We start from the raw sequence: 16,312 nt of genomic DNA, 5'->3' as shown, positions 1-16,312 counted from the left end.
TGCTAGATCTCATTCGGATAAACTAATAAGCAACTCCAATCACTCATCATATGAGTATGGATTATGTTACCCGAGTAATTTACCCTACACAAGAATCATTGGATCATACTCAGAGACCCGTCGAAAAAATCCCTAGAAACATGAAATTAAACCAAACTATTTAAGTTTTTACATACTTCAATCTACTGTGAAATCCAGCTTACCAATTTAATTCATATCGACCAGTGCCTATTTTTGCATTGCAGCACCCAAAATTCCAAGACAACTGAACAAATTAGAGAGAGGACAATGCCATTGTACCTGCTACCTATTTTATCCAATAAATTAAGGGTCACCCGTTGTAAGGGTGAAGAATTCAGACTTCAATCAGACATCATCATGCTAAACATCATTTGAATGTGTAAGCGCTATGAACCCAGAAGTTCCCAACCCGAAAAGCAAGATTAAATAGATAAATAAACATCATGACTTTACTACAATAACAGTGAGTAAAATAAGCTGGTATGTGACGCCATAAGCTTCTCTGTCAACTGCTAATGCCTTCCCTTCTTGTGCAGCAAGAAGACATTGTACTGCTTGATACTTCTGCTTTGGCTTTTTTATCTTCACACATTTTCCATGTACCACCGCTCACAATGTCACAACCTATCCAAAACTCATCAGAGTTGTAACTTGACCAACAGCTTCCGCAAAAGGTTTCGTTGTGCTCATCATCTTCGTCCTCTACATGATCCTCAAGTATTTTGGGATTGCTCCTCCTAATCCATCAATTGATCTCTGCAGCGTGAAGCAGGTTATGAGCCCAAAATAATGCAAGCAAAAGAGAAGGAAAACTAAACATAGTTTGAATTTATCAATTTGTATTGGTTTTATCAGACTGAAAGAATAGCGAGAATCTTTACCTTGGAGCCTTCCGGGATTTGCTTCCACTATCTACACTTGGTTTACTTTTTAGAGGCTTCCTGCCAGTACAACTTCAAAGAGGGTGGAAGATCGTTGATTAGCTAAATAGCCGCTTCCTGTTGATCTATAAATATCAATAAAAATACCGAAGGACACTGGGAAAATAGGTGGAGTTTGGAATATTTGCCCTCTAAAACACATGTAAAACAAATGGGAGAAGCCCCCTTATCTGAATAAGCTAACAGTGTAACCATTCGATTAGTGCATGCATGGCTAAGAACAAGTTGATTTAAAATTTTACCTCCACCAAGCAGTCTGTAGAGAATTTGAAAACTACAACAGAAGGAAAAAGAAACTATGCAAATTGTTAAGGTGAATGAATTTTCATCAAGCTCTAGAAAACCTGAAAGGATAGCAGATAAATACAAACACTCACTATGTCATCCATCTTTAATTTAAGGTATATATGTGTTTGTAAATCTATCAATCTCAGAACCCAAAAGATGGTGACTGTAATGTGTCCTGGAATTTGCATCCAGCAAACACTTTCTGATGGTGAAATGAGGGTAATAGAAATAAAATAATGTCAAAAAAACTCAAGGTTCTCTCTCGATCATCTCCGGAAAGAAAAATATTAATCTAATGATTAACGTTGACTGATGATTTTAATGTCGATAAAACATATTAAAAAAAGTTTAATTTTTTTTTTAATAATCTTCTTTTATCCTGAACTTGTCGACAAGTTTAACGCAATTAGTCAAATTATGATAATTTATGTAAAGAATAAAGACATAATTTTTGCAAGTAGCATGCAGTATGATGATTTATCCATACAACATTAATTTGCATGTCTATTTCAATTAAAGTTGTATTACTTCAACATCGAATTCACACTAAAACAACGACATCTAATCTAACGAGAGCTTTTTGAGAATAAAATAGCTTAAATTACATATAAAATAGACTAATTTAATTTTTTTTAAAAATATTCCCAAAATTTATAAATTAAAATATAGAAAAGGGTAGATATTCTGTCAATTTTCCTTTTAAAACGTGTTTGAAAAATAAAGAAAAAGAAATAGTATTCAATTAATGGTATATTGTAGAAATTTCAAGCTTGAACGTGGAAATTATTGGGCAAGAAGTGGGCCAGAAACGTGTATAATCTATATATATTATATTCTAGCGGGAGACATGACAAGTCACTAGTCACAAGTGCTTGGTTACGTCAGCCAGCACAAATAAAAAAAGATCTAAGAGTCAAATCACCACGTGCACCCAAAAGAAATGGGCACGTTTATTTGCTGTTTCATTAATTTAGTAAAGTAAAGAGGAAGCCCACCACCTATCACTTTCACTGCCCACAATAAAATAAAAAGACAAAACACATGCTATTTTCTTACTGTAAGCTAAGCATACACGTCACCGGATATTTTTATGACATTCTCAATCTCAAACTCAATGAGAGAGATGGAGAGGTAGGGACTCCAGAAGACAACAGCTCTACGTCTCTCACTCTCTCCCAAGTCCCAACAGCCCACCCATTTATATTATTACATAAATAATTAATTTAAAAATAATCACATAAATATATAGGGCGAAAGACATCTTCCGACCACCCAAAGATTTGTCCTAATGATAGTTTACTATCCGAAAAGTTTGAAAACGATAATTATCTACCGACTGTTAAGATTTGTTTGACAATTTCTCGTCCACCGTTCAGATCTATTAGTGAAATCTGTTAATTGACATTGATAATCATTGTAAAAACGAAAATACTTTTTACTTTTTACTTTTTATATACCGTCCTAGTAGTCCAACCATTTATATTATTACATAAATAATTAATTTAAAAATAATCACATAAATATATAGGTCTAAGGACATCTTCCCACCACCCAAAGATTTGCCCTAACGATAGTTTACTATCGAAAAGTTTGAAAACGACAATTATCTACCAACCGTTAAGATTTGTTTGACAATTTCTCATCAACCGCTCAGATCTATTAGTGAAATCTGTTAATTGACATTGATGATCATTGTAAAAACGAAAATACTTTTTACTTTTTATATACCGTCCCAACAGTCCACCCATTTATATTATTACATAAATAATTAATTTAAAATTAATCACATAAATATATAGGTCTAAGGACATCTTCCCACCACCCAAAGATTTGCCCTAACGATAGTTTACTACCGAAAAGTTTGAAAACGACAATTATCTACCAACCGTTAAGATTTGTTTGACAATTTATCACCCACCGTTCAGATCTATTAGTGAAATCTGTTAATTGACATTGATAATCATTGTAAAAACGAAAATACTTTTTACTTTTTATATACCGTCCCAACAGTCCACCCATTTATATTATTACATAAATAATTATTTAAAAATAATCACATAAATATATAGTCGAAGGACATCTTCCCACCACCCAAAGATTTGCCTTAACGATAGTTTACGACCCAAAAGTTGAAAACGACAATTATCTACCAACTGTTAAGATTTGTTTGACATTTCTCACCCACCACTCAGATCTATTAGTGAAATCTGTTAATTACAGTAATAATCATTGTAAAAACGAAAATACTTTTTACTTTTTTATACCGCCCCAACGTCCACCATTTATATTATTACATAATAATTAATTTAAAAAATATCACAAAATATATAGGTCGAAGTACATCTTCCCACCACCCAAAGATTTGCCCTAATGATAGTTTCTACTCGAAGTTTGAAAACAACAATTACCTACCACTGTTAGATTTGTTTGACAATTTCTCATCCACCGTTCAGATCTATTAGTGAAATCGTTAATTGCAATGTTTTAAAACCACACCGGGGTGCAACCCGGCAAAGTCTTCGGGTCCCGGGTTGACCGGTTTAACCGGTTTAACCAGCATGTTTTAAAACCCACCCGAGGTGCAACCCGGCAAAGTTCTTCGGGTCCCGGTTGACCGGTTTACCGGTTTAATCGCTGGTTAAACCGGTTGACAATAAATTTAAAATTCAGCAAATACACCCCTAAAAATACTTATAAGTCCCTACATGTTTGAATTTTATCAAACACACCCTAAATGCAAATCGACGGCGACGATTGACGCGCGGCGACACCCCAGATGCAACCCAATCGTCCCCTGAGCCCATTTTCACTAAAACTACCTAAGATCTGGCCAATAGGTTTGATTTCGGCCAGATCTCCCGACGCCGGCGTGGGTATTCCAGGCCAGATCTCATCCACGCCGGCGTCGACAACCCCTCCCCATCACTCAGGAATCACTCCTCTCCTTCTCCCTACAAAACCCACCTCACCCCACCCCGTTAGCCTCTCCAATCGCCGGCGAAATCCCATCGTTGCAGCTGCCAGATTTGTTCAATTTCCGGTTGATTTACTCACCGGAAATCAACGATCTCACCACCATTACATTCACGGGCTTTATCTTCAAAAGCCCTAAGGTTCGACCGTCAATTGCTCGCCGATTATCCACCCAAATCCTAGGGTTTGGGTGATAGGAAAAGTAGAAACCCGACCTTAGCTTCTGGTCCCGGTTGAACCGTTCAACCGGTCGGGCCGGCCGGGTTTTAAAAACAATGGTTAATTGACATGATAATCACTGTAAAACAAAAATACCTTTTACCTTTTAATACAGATCCTAGATCTCATTCGGAATAACTAATTAGTACTCCAATCACTCATCTATAGATTAAGGGTGTTCGGTTCCGAGTACCCACACTTTTTAAGAAACCGAAACCAGAACCGATGGTTCCTTAAAATTTGGAACCAAAATCGGAATCGACGGTTCTTTGAAATTTGGAACCAAAACCGAACCGACGATTCCGGTTCCTAGATACCAGAATCAGAACCTGTAACAACGGTTCCGGTTCTGACTCTGGGTACCCTGTAAAATTTCAATGACCCCCCACAAATTTTTAAAATGACAACAAAAAACCTTTAAAAACTTACAAATACCCCCCACCTAGCACTTGTTAACAAAAATAAAAGTACAAATTACAAATTCCATTACTTTATAAAGGTAGATTCTCAAAAGTCAAACCAACTTACTTAAATGTATGAAATATAAATATAAATGTATTCACATTCTTTTTCTACAAAGTTTTTTATTAACCCCCTAACTTTAATTTTATTTATATTAGTTCTCGGTTCCTGTTCTTGGTTCTAATCCTGGTTCCAACTATAGGAACCGGAATCAGAACCGCACAGTAAAGGTTCCAAAAATTTGGAACCAGAACCTACCCTTTGACGGTTGGTTTTGGTAGGAACCGGAACCAAAACCCAGGTACCCATCAGTTCCGGTTCCAACAGGTTCTTTTGAACACCCCTAAATTATAGATATGGATTATGTTACCCAGAGTAATTTACCCTACACAAGAATCATTGGATCATACTTCAAAGAGACCCGTCGAAAAAATCCCTAGAAACATGAGGAAATTACACAAACTATTTACGTTTACATACTTCAATCTACTGTGAAATCCAGCTTACCAGATTTAATTCATGATCCATGCCCATTTGTATGCTTGCAGCACCTAAAATCCAAGACAACTGAACAATTAGAGAAAGGACAATGCCATTGTAACTGCTACCTATTTTATCCAATAATTAGGGTCACCCGTTGTAAGGGTGAGAATTCAGACTTCAATCAGACTCAATCAGTGCTAAACAGTATTTAGAATGTGTAAGCGCTATGAAACCCAGAAGTTCTCAACCCAGAAAAGCAAGATTAATAGAAAAAAACTATCATGACTTTACTACAATAACAGTGAGTAAAGTAAGCTGGTATGGTGACGCCTAAGCTTCTCTGCAACTGCTAATGCCTTCCCTTCTTTGTGCAGCAAGAAGGACATTTGTACTGCTTGATACTTTCTGCTTTGGCTGGTGTTATCCACACATTTTCCATGGTACCACCGCTCACAAATGTCACAACTATCCAAAACTCAGAGTTGTAACTTGACCCACAGCTTCCCAAAAGTTTCGTTGTGCTCATCATCTTGTCCTCTACACGATCCTCAAGTATTTTGGGATTGCTCCTCACTAATCCATCAATTGATCTCGGCAGCATGAGAGTAGGTTATGAGCCCAAATAATGCAAGCAAAAGAGAAGGAGAAAACAAACATAGTTTGAATTTATCAATTTGTATTGGTTTTATCAGACTGAAAGAATAGCGAGATCTTTACCTTAGACCATTCCGGGATTTGCTTCCACTATCTACACTTGGTTTATCTTTTAGGGGCTTCCTGCCAGTAACAACTTCAAAGAGGGTGGGAAGATCGTTGATTAAGCTAATAGCCGCTTCCTGTTGATCTATAGATATCAATAAAAATACCGAAGGACACTGGGAAAATAGGTGGAGGTTTGGAATATTTGTTCTCTAAAACACATGTAGAACCAATGGGAGGAAGCCCCCTTATCTGAATTAGCCTAGACAGTGTAACCATTCGATTAGTGCATGCATCCTAAGAACAAGTTTTTTAAAATTTTACCTCCACCAAAGCTATCGTAGAGAATATTGAAAACAACAAACAGAAGAAAAAGAAAACTAAGCAAATTGTTAAGGTGAATGAATTTTCATCAAGCTCTAGAAGCACCTGAAAGGATAGCAGATAAATACAAACACTCACTAGTCATGCCATCTTAATTTAAGGTATATATGTGTTTGTAAATCTATCAATCTCAGAACCCAAAAGATGGTGACTAGTAAGTGGTCCTGGAAGTTGGCATCCAGCAAAACACTTTCTGATGGTGAAAGTGAGGTAATAGAAATATAAATAAGTCATAAAAAATCCAGTTCTCTCTCGATCATCTCTTGCTTCATATAATATACCTGTTAAATGAAAAGCTTAGCTAAAACTTGATTTCCCTATTCTGATCTTGGAAGTGTCTCAAGTACCTTCCATCAATGTCCTGCAACAGAGAACCTTTTGCTGTCCAAAGAATGTCATTGGAAACTGGAATAAGATAATATGAGAACCAGCCTACGATCCAGACAAAGCTCATAACTCAAACTTATTTTCACCAACCCATCTGTCGGATTGTGCAGACTACATGGAATACGCTCAATCCTAGCATCAATCTTAGGCTAGTCCAGCCTAATGCCACCCAAGTTGCAGCATGAATAAGGCATCTTTCAGTGTTCAAACTTTAGGCTTGTTGACCTCTACTGCATGGCACAACTATAGGCATGTCAAGCATGCTTTCACATAATACAATGATGTTGAGTCTGAACTTCAATTGAAAAATTGCACTCAAATAAATGAACAAGTTAAATGGAGCAATTCATTTCATAAAGTGGGGAACCATGCCACTTTCGATCACCATGCATACATTTTTTTTTTCCCCTTTTTCCCTTGTGTATAGAAATTGCTAAGTCATTAGTAAAAGCCGACAAAATAAGGGACTATTAGTTATAGACAGAATAACTGGAACTGACCCCTGCTACTTCAGATACCATGTTAGAACCAAAGTGTCACTAGTGAACTTGTTTCTCTATAGCAAGTGGTGGATAGTGCTGTGTTGACTACATACAGAACACATTTAGCAGCTGATATTGGGGAACAGGTCAGGGTAAATTCATGGGATGTCTGCCATATGTTGGTCTAGTACCCATGAATATTCCGAAACATAGTATCAACTTTGTTGTCCAAAAGAATTGATTTCCTATTAGAGTAACAGGAAGAAATGAGGATATCTGAATCCATGAATGACTCTTTTGCAGATGAAGGGTGAGACCAGGGACCATATATTTTTAATGCATTCACTCAATGAATGTGTGGTAGCTGATACTGACTAATTCAGCTACAAGTAGATAGTATGGATTGGTCCAGTGATTTCAATTGACAAGAAATAGCTGAAAAGGTGAATCCTATCCATTTAGTTTACTAACGTTGGCCTCAAATACATTATCAATTGTAACTTGAAGACCAGACTAACGGATTCGATGCAACTCCTATCATGATGGAATAGTGTAGCAGAGAAATTGTTAAAAAATAGCAGAGAGGTAGCCAATTTTAAAATCTCTTCAGAAGATTTGCAGTGATTAGCATAAGCACTTCCTTACATTTTGACAACTTTGTTCACTGTACAAGTAAAGCAATTATCAAATTTAAAAATATGATCATCACAGTAATAAACTCTTATTAGAATATCTTGTTGAATTTCACCAAAAAGGGCTATTGCACCTACAAGTAGCAAACACTACTCTAGTTTTTAACAATGCTTCCATTAACATTGAGTATCCACAGCAAGTATACACAAAATTGTACCTTTCATGCGATTAGTCGAGCACCAAAGTAAAAAGCCACTGCAGCAACCGCAATCACTATGAACTGCACAAGAGAAGCCAATCTTTCCTATGCATCCCCCCCTCGAAAAATATGCCCAATGCTGGCTCTGGAACCTCCGGTGGCACCTCATCAGCACATTGCCACCTCCCAAGATTCATTTGGGTGTCCGTACAACACAGATTCCCTTCTCTACAAAAATGAACCAAAAAAAAATAAAAAATTCTAAGCTTAATTCACAAATTCTAAGTATTTCAAATGTCGAATGCGGTTAATCAAATTTAAAGTACATCTTAAGCTCACTATAGATGCAACACTAACTTCGCTGAGCAACCAAAAAGTATAAGAAAGTGAACTAACCTGGATCACATTGTGAGTAGAACTTGTCGACATCTAAAAAAAAAAAACCGTCAACTTCAAAGAAATCAAACAAAAACACTTCCATTTCATCTGAAAATTAGGGTTTAAAATTCAAAGAGAGTGAAAAGGACCCGAAGTGAGAGCACGAACGAGAGCCGAGCGACGACAGTTGAGTCCTTGAAATCTCTTCTACCGTACGAGACTTGAAGAAACTGAAGCCATTTGCCTGTACGTATACGGTACCGTATACGTGCGTACGTATAAGGTGATTCGTATGATGTTTTGAGTTAGAAACGGAAGGTTTGAGTACAGAGGAGCTGAATCGGGGAGCTGAAGACTGAAGCTTTGAACTTTCCCACTGTAGAAGGCGAAACGCCAAAATGGAAGTTATTTTATTAGAAAGTGTAAAGCCAATGGTTCTGTTATGGCCTTTTCTTGGCCCAGTTGATTTTTTAAATTTTGAGTCCTTGACGTTATTGCTAACCGTTGGATTATCATAGATACCGGTCTGAATTTGTGTTAACAATTTAAGTCATAAATTAAGTTAAAAGGTCCCACCGTGTAAAGGGCTAACCATTTTAGATTTTGCATCTTTTAGATAAAAAACCGATTTTTTATTCAAATGTCTTTTTTAACCCTACGCGATACACTTTAACTTACAAACTCGGGATTGGGGTGATAGTTCCCCAAAACTAAGGGGGGTAAAGGATATAGCCTTAATTATCGGCTATAAGACTGAAATTTCATATGTGAGACTTAAAATCATAGAAACCTGATGAAATGCTAAGCATTTAGACACAATCAAATTCAAGGAGCAAAAAGAAGATATTTTGGTGTTTCAGTACATAAGAGAATCATAATTCACACAAGCATGGACTATAATTAACATAATACAAAACCTATCTTGAACAGAAAACCAATAAAATTTGATTAACACTACCAAATGGTTACTAGAGCTGATTGCTAAATTAACTCTATCTGTATCACTAGGCTTTTGGAAATATCAATTCAAAATATTTTTGACGGAAGGCGAATTTCTGCCGCTTCTGGTGTGTGCTCCTCCATGGAATGTTCCTCGCAAGTAACAAGCTTCACTGGAATGAGCTGTGAGGTTGTACCTCATTGGAACTTCTAAAAATCCCCTGCAAAGAACTTTCTCCACCAATCTGTTACCAAACTGTCTGTGTCTGATAGATATGCAGCTGCAAGTAATTGCTCCATCACTTTGGTGTCGATTTCTAGAGAACATTCAGAGCCACAATCATGTGAAACTCTTGTTGATATCATTCAAGACTTTCTCTGCAAGTGCATCAAAATCGAATGGCTTGAAAACCACTGTTTCAGTCTGATCAAAGATATTTGCAACCAAGGCTTGGAGTTCCCAGAGGAGTCATTATCTGAGTTCCCATCCTTTTTTCTTGCAGTTCGTTCTCTCACTGAAGGTCCAAATCTAATTCTTAGCTGATGATCTATGAGCCCGTTTGACCATCTCAGAGATATCGTCCTGCTGTGAATACCATTCCGGCCTTTCAGTTTCCCTCTATTCACAAACACCATGCCTTCACTTGAACTGGATGTAGTCGACTTTTGGCTAATGCTGCTTTTCCCTGGAGCAGGTTCGAATAGGATCTGCATTTGCCGCTCTTTGCTCTCAAAATTCTTCCTCAGAATAGTTAATGCCCTCATTTGTGTAAGAGATAATCTTGCTATCCTTCACAAATCTGATGTGGTCACAAATATTGTATTCTTGATGCAAGTTTCTCTCCCATCTGAATCAATAACTACCAGTTCGTATAGCCTTCGACAAACTAATCTGAACCTGCAGATCAGCCTTATCTACATTTTCAAGAAAGAAAATGGACAGGGTCTCTTGCATAACTCCCCAGCAATATAATCAACCCCATTTTTCCCTCTAAACTTCATACCGTAACCATTCACATCTTCACAATCAAAGATTGCATTTCTATCAGTCACCCCAACATTGGAACTCAGATCCACACCAATAATTTTCCTTGCTTCCATATATTACTCAAAGGGCGACAGCAATCTTCCTTTTACTGCACCTATCAGGACCAGTAAAATTGACCATACCCCTCGTTTACTTGCTCTATGGCATTTTCATTTAGTGCTTGCCAGTGAACTATGTTTTGCATAAAACGGTATGGCTTCACCTTGCCAGCCAACTCTTTCATGAGAGCACTAAAAAGTTTCTTGCAATTGCTTAGATCAATTGCCGATGCCAGTCGGACATGAGGAGGTAGAAGATTGAGCCATGGTTAGAAATACTCCGGACGAAATCTACATTAGCAGAAAAGCAACCAGATAATTCCTGAGACACTTCTGTAAGTTCCTTCAGTTCATTTTTGGCAGGCGGAGCACATTCCCAATCCTAAAACAGTGGTCACAGAAGTCACAGACGTTGGAGATGTTCGATTACTGTCATCTACACTTGAATTAGACAACCTGCAGGGAGATCTGAGCCACCTGACTCAAGAGCTGTTTTTGATGGTTTTTGCCACGTTTGGATACCAAAATTCATTCGGATCTTTGGAAACCATGGAGAAGAAATGTTTTGAAGCAGAAACTTTTTCAGAGTCAATGGGAATCCCCGAATTCACATTGATGCACTTTTATCAGAAGGTGTGTATTTCTATTGCTGTTATCAGCATTCTCCCTTCTGTCTTCAGGAAACCGAAAGCCCACAACAGTGGGAAATTGAGAACCCACTTGATAGATGTTGGAGAAGGGTATGGTTGAGTCGGATGATGACGCTGGCATATATCATCCCATTCTTTTGCACCTCTGTAATTTTGGCACCAATACTGTTCCACCATCTTTAGTCTGCACTGAAGAATGCAAATTGATTTTTACATAAACTTTGAAAAGTTCTTAAAATTACTCCAGTTTGTATGTAACAAAAAAATCTTACAGAAAATTCAAAAACGAATTTTCATCCTGAATATATTCCAGAAGCATAAGAGCCTCTGAGCCTATGGCTCCTAATAAAGAATTTATCCACTAAAATCAATTTGGCTAGCATGGTCTAGATTTCAGTGGCTTAACATGAAACATGATAACATATTAATTCTCTTGGTTTTGCCTCAGCTTTTCTATTTAATAAACAGAACCAAACACAAATTAGAGTCAAGGGTTTTAAAGCATACCACCTTTCGATTCAATCTGTCTTTGCCTCTCTCTGTCATTTGTAACCAAGAAGGCAAGCTAGATTGGCACTGGTCTGCTATTAAAGAACGGATCTTTTGACAAAGCAATCATCTCTTGTTCCCACCTCTCGTTGCATTGATGCACCGGGTTGCACATTGATATACCCGCTTAGTGGGCTCTTGAAGTCAGAAGGTGTAGAAAAGAGCCCAGCAAAGGAACAAATGACTCCATCAAGCTGCAATTAGACCACAATTCTGGATTCAAAAGGAACATGAAGAGGGGAAAAAAAAAAAGACAAATGGTAACTTGAAGCACAGAGAATACCTAATAGCAAACCAAAGACCAGAGACTCTACTACAACATGTAAACAAACACACACCATAGCCAATAATAGCAAAGAATTGACGAAATTTAACCATCAGAGAAGAAAGTTCCTTCAAATCTTCAAAGAAATCTGACACTTAAAAGTAAGAACTGACCATGACTCACTTAAATTCATGATGTGACACAAACCCCGGCTAAAGAAATCATTTCTAAACTTGTATTAATACATTAAACTAAACCTTTTCTTTTAGCCTCGTATATTATTAACAAAACTTAGTCATGCAAAATCCTAGTTTATTGCAAGAACAAGTCAGAAACTACCGTCAGAAAGGATAATTTAACCTTATATTAAAATATTCTTGAGCAAACCAAGTGACAATAAATAAATTTAAAGTTATATCTATAAGAAAAAGAAAAAAAAGAAAAAAAAAAAACATGCAAGCAGGCATAAACAACCAAAAAGTAACATGAAAAATACACCACTCCTGGATTGGGGAATGTTTCAGCCATTGAAGACTTTTAAGAAGCAATAGGCAAAAGATGCAAATCCCAGTCCTTTCGATTGATGGAAACCTATTCAGAAGCTTCAAATACGTCCATAGTTGGCTGCAGCACCTATCAACCAAACTTTAGCTCCACGAAGATGCAACAGCTTCGTCAATTGAGCCACAACATGGCTCACAACTGCATCATTTGTTCCTTTTCATAGCTATTTCATTACAAATGCTTCAAGTCTCCATAATAACCACCACCCCAGGTCCTAAACTTTGCTCTATAAAACACTCACCTCCACAAATCTCACATTGACACTCCCTTTATCAGTATTTTCTGTAGTAATTTGAAACATCGTTTTCAATGGAAATATATTCAACCCAGATAATTCTGACGGCAAAATATTCTTATTATGTTTTCTCTCTACGTTTTCGTTGAAACTCTGAGTGCACCGTAAGCATAAACACCCCAACATAGGATTCTTTCTCTTCAAAGCACGTCTCCTATCCTTCTGCAATTCATCTCCATGATCCAATACCCACCATAACCGAAACGTATAGCTCATTCCCTTCCGACCCGAAACCGGATCCGAATTTTCAGTCAAGTAGTATCATAAAAAAATTGGCGGTGGAGCTTTAGAGGCCGAGAAAGTTTAAAAGCTCGTTGTGAGGGCGTAAGATGGCGTACTTGATTTCGTTGCTCCGAAATCCCGCTTCACTGAAGACCCGACTCACGACCGGGTCATCGAGAATTGATATAACCAAGTGCTGTAACTCGCCTTTTACGACGGCCACAGACGAGTTTATGAGACTGAGAAAGTTGGTGTATAGATTGAAATTATCAGGCTGCCTCCGTTGGTTGGCTTGCGACCGTTTGATCGCGGCCATAGTGAGTTTGACACGGCGGTCGTCGCTGAGCTGATGGACGAGACACGGTCGAGAGAAACGCTTGACAAAGGTCGAGCGCCTTGAACTGAAGACGAGGCGAGTAGGCGGCGTTCCTGGCACGCGCACAGCCTCGCGTAGAATCGACGAGGGAAAAGAAAGGAGAGCGGAAACCGCATGAAGCGACGTCGTCTGTCCATGGCCTCCCTCGAGCCACAGCAACGGCCTCGTCGAGCGCGTGAGCTGCTTCGGGTGTCAAGCATTGCCTCTACAACTAACCGGCGTAGCATCACGCAAACTATAAAAAAAAAACACAATATAAATTAAACTAAAGTTTTAAAAGGAAATTAGAAAATTTTGAAAGGGAGGAATAAAGACATAAAGTGTAAGTTTGTTCATGGAGATTTAATAATTTATTGAGGAGGGAGGAAGAGGGGTGGGGGTGGTGGGGTCGACAGAAACAGGTGGTGACTGGTGAGTATAGATTCTGTTTTCTATATATATCTCAGATCTTTGTTTCTCTGTAAACAGAGGGGAGAGAGAGAGAGAGAAGAAAGAGTAGAGATGGATGATGGATTCACCATCAATGCTTTTTGAGAGAGAGGAGAGGGAGATGCGTGTGTCACTCACACCACTGAGTTGGAGTGGGGCTCCATTGACAGTCACGTCACTGTCTGCTTACGTGTTTTTTGATTTTTCTGTAAACGGAAAAAGTTCGGTTTTTCTTTCCTTTTTGTTTAGTGAGTTGACTCAGCTCCGGTGCGAGCTTCAGCTCCGGTCTCTGTTGCATGGCCGCATGCATGCATGGCATGGGAGTTATATCAACACTGCTCCAAACCAAATAAAGGTTTTCTATATTTAAAATGATAATAATATATTTTATTGTTAGAGAAGTCACTCTCGAAACTTTCTACTGTAGTGAGTCAAATGGGTGAGTTGTGGAAATCTAAACCGGGTCGAGTTAAAGAGGAAAGAAAGAAAAAGAGATGGAGAAGAGAAGGGGGAGAGAGAAATTGTAAAGGTTGAAAATGACAAAGGGAGAGATAACCCCATACCCACCACCACAAACATACCTTCATCATCACAAAATAAAGCTAAAAAAAAAAAAAAAAAAAATCTGATTACATTAGTGAGTAGTAGTGAGTCGAGTCATAATCATCATCATCATAATCTCTCTTTCAATTTCATTACTTTGAAGAGAATAGAAAGCAAGAACGAAAGAGAATGAATTGAGGTGTGTGGTGGGCCTTTCTCCATTAAAGTTTCTTTCCGTCTCTCCCAACCAATTAAAACTATCACAGGAAAGAAAAAGAGAAGAAAGAAGAGGCAATTAAAAAAGGTGTTTGATTTACGTGTCGTTTTGTTCATAGCTTCTTTGTCCGTTTTTTTCAACCTTTTCAATCCTTTTTTCCCAAAATACCAAACCAAGTCTTACCCTAGATATCGATAATTCGCAACTCGAACACCCTTCCTTCTTCAATGTTGACTCATTGAGTCAAAATTTATATTATTTTATTATTCCCATAACATTCACCAAAACAAAGATTAATTTTGTATTTTAAATCTCGTGTATCTTAATTCCCTGTGAAACTCCAACAAGAAAGAGACGTAACTCAGCATGAGTTGGGTTAACTCAGACGAGTTAGGGGGATGCAACGTGTGAGAGTGTACTGTGTAGATCCGTAAATGTTGGACGTGAAAAGAAAGAGATATACATTTCGTAGTAAAAAAAAACTAAAATTGGAAATGTTTTATATGTTATTAAAGCAGTGTCGTTTTCGCACATATTTTGTTACCCTCTCAACGGCCAAAGAGACATACATTCTTGACCCACCAGTTTCTTCAATAATAATAATAAATAAATAAAATTTCTGAAAAGAATCGAAAGGAAATAAGTGAAAGTGATAGACGTAAGGGAAGAAAAAGGAGGAGGAGAATCTGAGGAAGGAAGATTTCTCGGCTTTGGAATCTCCAAATTAATTTATCTCAATTTTCTTTATTTATTTATTTTTAACTAGGGTGTAGGCCAATTATCGGTACTTTAACTGGCCAGTTATCTAACTTACGTGTACCTCAATTAATCCTTAAAGTTTACTAAACATCTTACAAATCCAAAGGATTGCGTAAGTAGATGGACCTCTTACAAGCTCAAAGGAACACGTGAGTAGATGGACCTCTTACAAGTTCATCCAACTTACGCATACCTCAACTAATCTTTAAGGTCTATTAAACACCCTACAAACTCAAAAGACCATGTAAGTAGATAGACCCCTTACAAGCTCAAAGGAACACATAAGTAAATGGACCCCCTACAAGCTCAAAGGAACACGTAAGTAAATGGACCTCCTACAAGCCCAAAGGACCAGGTAAATCACAATGTGGTAGGTGACTCCAAGGTTCGAACACAAGAAGTCAATAAAATGAACAAACCTCCTTCATCGTCAGGCTAACCCTAGGGTTTTTTTTTTTTTAATCTCAATTCATTTTTAAAGTTTAGATATAAATTAAAGCAATAAAAAATGATGCAGGCCCCATGAGATGAACAGTGTCGACAATGTCAAAATGTGATGATTTTTTTACAAACACTCCGAAACGGCCAAATGAACAAAGCTCATAATAACAAGGGGTAATTTTTTAGCCTTTCGGAGTCGTTTTGAGGGGGTTTAGACGTTCTAGTAATTTCTGCAATGTTGTTTAAGTTTCTATTCTTTTGTATTTTCGGATTAGGATTTTTTAGGGAAAACTATTTACATGTAAGGAAATGGACCTCCTACAAGCCCAAAGGACCAGGTAAATTATAATGTGGTAGATGACCCCAAGGTTCAAACATAAGAAGTCAATAAAATGAATAAACCTCCTTCATCGTCAGGCTAACCCTAG

The 16,312-nt window shown here is 37.6% G+C and overlaps 2 pseudogenes; both read right to left on the bottom strand.

Annotated features, from left to right (window-relative positions):
- Positions 1–5,736: 5,736 nt before the first annotated feature.
- LOC116122560 lies at positions 5,737–8,789 on the bottom strand (annotated as a pseudogene).
- Positions 8,790–12,575: 3,786 nt separating this feature from the next.
- Positions 12,576–14,511, bottom strand: LOC116122537 (annotated as a pseudogene).
- Positions 14,512–16,312: the final 1,801 nt, after the last annotated feature.

The sequence above is a fragment of the Pistacia vera genome, unplaced genomic scaffold (assembly GCF_008641045.1).
Source record: "Pistacia vera cultivar Batoury unplaced genomic scaffold, PisVer_v2 Contig135, whole genome shotgun sequence".
Classification (NCBI taxonomy): Eukaryota; Viridiplantae; Streptophyta; class Magnoliopsida; order Sapindales; family Anacardiaceae; genus Pistacia; species Pistacia vera.
The sequence above is the reverse complement of the archived record's forward strand: the minus strand, read 5'-3'. Positions and strand labels throughout refer to the sequence as shown.